Here is a 3,819-nt window from a genome sequence, read left to right as displayed (position 1 = left end):
ATAGAGCCCAATGTGGGGGCTAGAACTCATGAAATGTGAGATCACGACCTGATCTGAAATTGGATGCTTAACCTACTGAGTCACCCGAGTGCCCCAAAACTCTCCTTCCTTTGGAGGCTGACTCATTTAATCTGACTAGTTATCCTATAAAAGAGTTATTGTTGTATCCATTTTACAGAAATGGTAACAGGATCAGAGAGTTTAAAAAGCTCACATAGGAGGTTAGAATTTGAACCTAGGAATATGTGACTTCAGATTCTGTACTCTTAAGCAATATACTACTTTGATTCTGAAATTTTGAGCTGAACCTCATGTGGGGATTAAGTGGCAGTTTCGTTTTGGGTCACTAAGGAAATAGTTTATCAACTGTAGTAACGGATGTGAAACAAGAGAACGACTGAGTTCAATGGACTGGAAGAAAATATTCAGAATAAATTCTATAAGTTAATGCTACAGGAAGTTGTAAAATGGAGAAATTGGATGGGTTTTCTAGCATTAAAGATCCAGCAACGTCTCTCTTCTACTGAAAGGCTTGGCGCTGCTCCCATGGCTAAGCTCTGGGCTCTTAATGTGAGTGAGAAGTGCACTGCAGGGAAGGTGCAGCATGTTCGTGCAGCCACCTGCCCTCTCCTCGCCCTGCAAAGCTTGGATGGGGATAGATATTATGAGTCATAGTGACCTAGAAGGAACGATGGTGCTGTCCCCTTCCCTTGGGATTTTGGAGAAGATGGTTCCTTCCTTTTTTTTTTTTTTTTTTAATGTTTTATTTATTTCTAGGAGAGAAAGGGAGAAACAGCATGAGCAGGGGAGGGTCAGAGAGAGAGGGAGTCACAGATTCTGAAACAGGATCCAGGCTCTGAGCTGGCAGTCAGCACAGAGCCCGACGCGGGGCTCGAACCCACGAACCGTGAGATCATGACCTAAGCAAAAGTCGTACGCTTAACTGACTAAGCCACCCAGGCGCCCCAATGGTTCCTTCCTTCTTTCCTTCATTTATGCATTCATTCTTAGCCAGGCACTGTGGTAGATACTGAGGATAAACAGACAAAAGAGTCACAGTTCCTGCCTCTGAAGAGCTGACAGCCTACTAGGCATGACTAAGAGATACATATACCATGTGATAAGGGCCATGATGGGATGTAAGGGAGACAGTATGGAGTAGTGGTTAAAAAACAGTGGAGCCAGCACTGTTCAGACGTGATCTGAATTCTAGCTCTGCCATTTTTTGTCTTTGCAACTTGATATATTAATTCACTTTGCTAATGTTCACTTTCCTCCTTCATTGGGTTATTGTGAGGAGTAAATGAAATAAGGGAAGAGAACTGCTCATCCCAGTGCCTGGTATAACCTGAGTACTCCATATGGGGGGTTGTTACTGTGGATAATATGGACGGAGTGTGCTGTAGGTCTGGAGAAGGGAGTGCCCAACTCTATCTGCCTGGAGTTGAGGAGGAAGATGGGAGGCAGGGAGGGCTTCACTCAGGAAGGGGCCTCCAAGAACCGACTCTTCTTTCCTGAGAGTGGCCCCCAAATGTGTCTTCCCTTGTCCTAGCACCCCAAGGGGTCACACTGGTGAAGTTGACAAACAGCTTTCAATAAGGGAGAATCTCTATAAGGTCAGGTGGGCAACTCTCCATGATACTACATTCTTGTTGCCTTGTCTTCTCTAGATTTATTGGACACTTTCTGGGAGAGACAAGGATGAATAATGAGCGAATGAACTTTTATTATGACCATCATGTACCAGGCTCTTTTGCATGTATTATCTAATTTAACCTTACTCAATAATCCTCTGGAGAAGGCTACTCTTTTTCACATTATATGGATGGTGGGGGTGAGGATCAGGGACATTAAGCTAATCATCAAGATTGAGCAGGTTGCAGACAGAGCTGAGATTCGGTCCCCATCAATGTAGCCCCAAGTAGATAGGTTTTCCACATCATGCAGCTGCCTTTTTCACATGGAATCCTCAACTAGGAGTTGTGGTTCAGGAAGGGACTGTGGAGATTCATTCAGTGCTTTTAGCTCCATAGGTGGACAAATGACCTGGCATAGGGGACTTTTTTAAACTCTAAATTTCAACCTTTTCTGCCACTCAGTCAGGGTTGGGGAGGAGGAAGAAGCAGAGGGGTTTTACTCTCCAGAGGTACATAAGTACCTGGTGGTAGCACCACATCTGTGCCAACACTCCATTACTGGTACATAATGGGAAAGCCACAAAGCACAGAGCAGTGTTCCAGTGCCTCTCTTACGAGGAACCTAGGGAAGTATGACAACTCTCACGGGCTAGGACTCCATGCACCAGTGGTTCTTGGAGTGGCCATTAGTAGCTCTCCTGCCTCACCCGCAGGCCAATAGCTGTCAACCCGTAGGACAAACTGAGCATCCAGGCAGGCACAGCCCCTCTACTGAGCTCAAAGCTCTTTACAGCTCACGTTCTCCATCTTGTGGACATTTATCCCTGGCAGGGTCTCAGAAGTTGGTAACTGTGCATAGAACTGCTAAGCTCATGGTCCAGGGAAATGAGCTTCTTTTGACCAATATGCAGGGAAGCTCAGACAAAATGAGAATCTTACTTGTATTTTTCTTAGCCAGCCCTTATGCTCTCTCCCCTCTCTGTGTGGCTTAAACCCTTTTCCACATAAAAATGATTTTTTTCCATAGTCAATAGCAGGTGTGTATGTGTGTGTGTGTGCATGCGTGTGCATGCATATCTCTGTGTGGGAGGCATCATATTTTTAAGGATCTGTCTGCTGGAATCACACGCCACTCGGCCATGATCCTATTCTGGCAGGCTCTCTTACACAGCCTGCCACCTGCTTGCAGGGATCAGTGTATTCAATTTCAAGTGTTTTCCAGAAGAAGCAGAAGGTACTCTGGGCACAGAACTGAGCATCAAAACTTGGAACAGAGAATTGAATCCTTCCTTTCATGACCTGATAATGCAAGGGTACTAAGCCATTTATGCATCTGTTAGCCAATTTTCTTTACTTTTCTTTATTTTTTATTTAAAAGAGCGAGAGAGCAAGAGAGCATGAGTGGGGGAGAGGGCAGAGGGAGAGAGAGAGATTCTTAAGTAGGCTCCACGCTCAGCACAGAGCTGACACGGGGCTCTATCCCACAACCCTGGGTACATGACCTGAGCCAAAATCAAGAGTTGGATGCTCAACTGACTGAGCTACCCAGGTGCCCTGCCAATTTTTTCTTTAAATGGCACCTTAGGGTGCATGGAGTTGGGATAATCGAAATAATTGAACTCTAAAACACTCATCACACTTATCCATAAATGGTCCTTCTTTCCCTTCCTTTCCTCTCCTCCTTCCCTCCTTTTGTTCTAACGTAATAAGAACCTAAAGCAAAAGCTAGGGTCTTGACAATAACCTACATTTAACCATATTTCCACTCCTCACCCCACCCACCCCTCCTTCTGAGGTTGTGGTAATTAATCCTGATTCCTATGCCCATTTCTCCCATCTTTTTAGGTAGTTTTGTTGCGTCTATATGCATTTCTAAAAAATACATCTTTTATTTTATTTTATTTTATTTTTTTTTACTTAAAATCATATTGCTAAGTCTCTTCATTTTTTTTTCCCATGTTGCTGTAGGTTGTTGCTTTGAGTGCTGTTGTTTCAAGTGCTGTGTTTGGTTGAGGAAATAGATCACAAATATTTCATTTGTTCTCTCACTGCAGGAGGCACCTGGGCTGTTTCTGGTTTTTATCTGCTGTGAACAGCACTGCTGTGAGCTTTCTCCTACATGTTTTTAGTGTATGTGTGAACATTTGTCTTTATTTCTCTGTCTTCAAAGCATTTATTCAAA

This window comes from Hyaena hyaena, unplaced genomic scaffold (assembly GCF_003009895.1).
Source record: "Hyaena hyaena isolate Hyena2069 unplaced genomic scaffold, ASM300989v1 scaffold_21, whole genome shotgun sequence".
Lineage (NCBI taxonomy): Eukaryota > Metazoa > Chordata > Mammalia > Carnivora > Hyaenidae > Hyaena > Hyaena hyaena.
Note: the sequence above shows the minus strand (reverse complement) of the source record.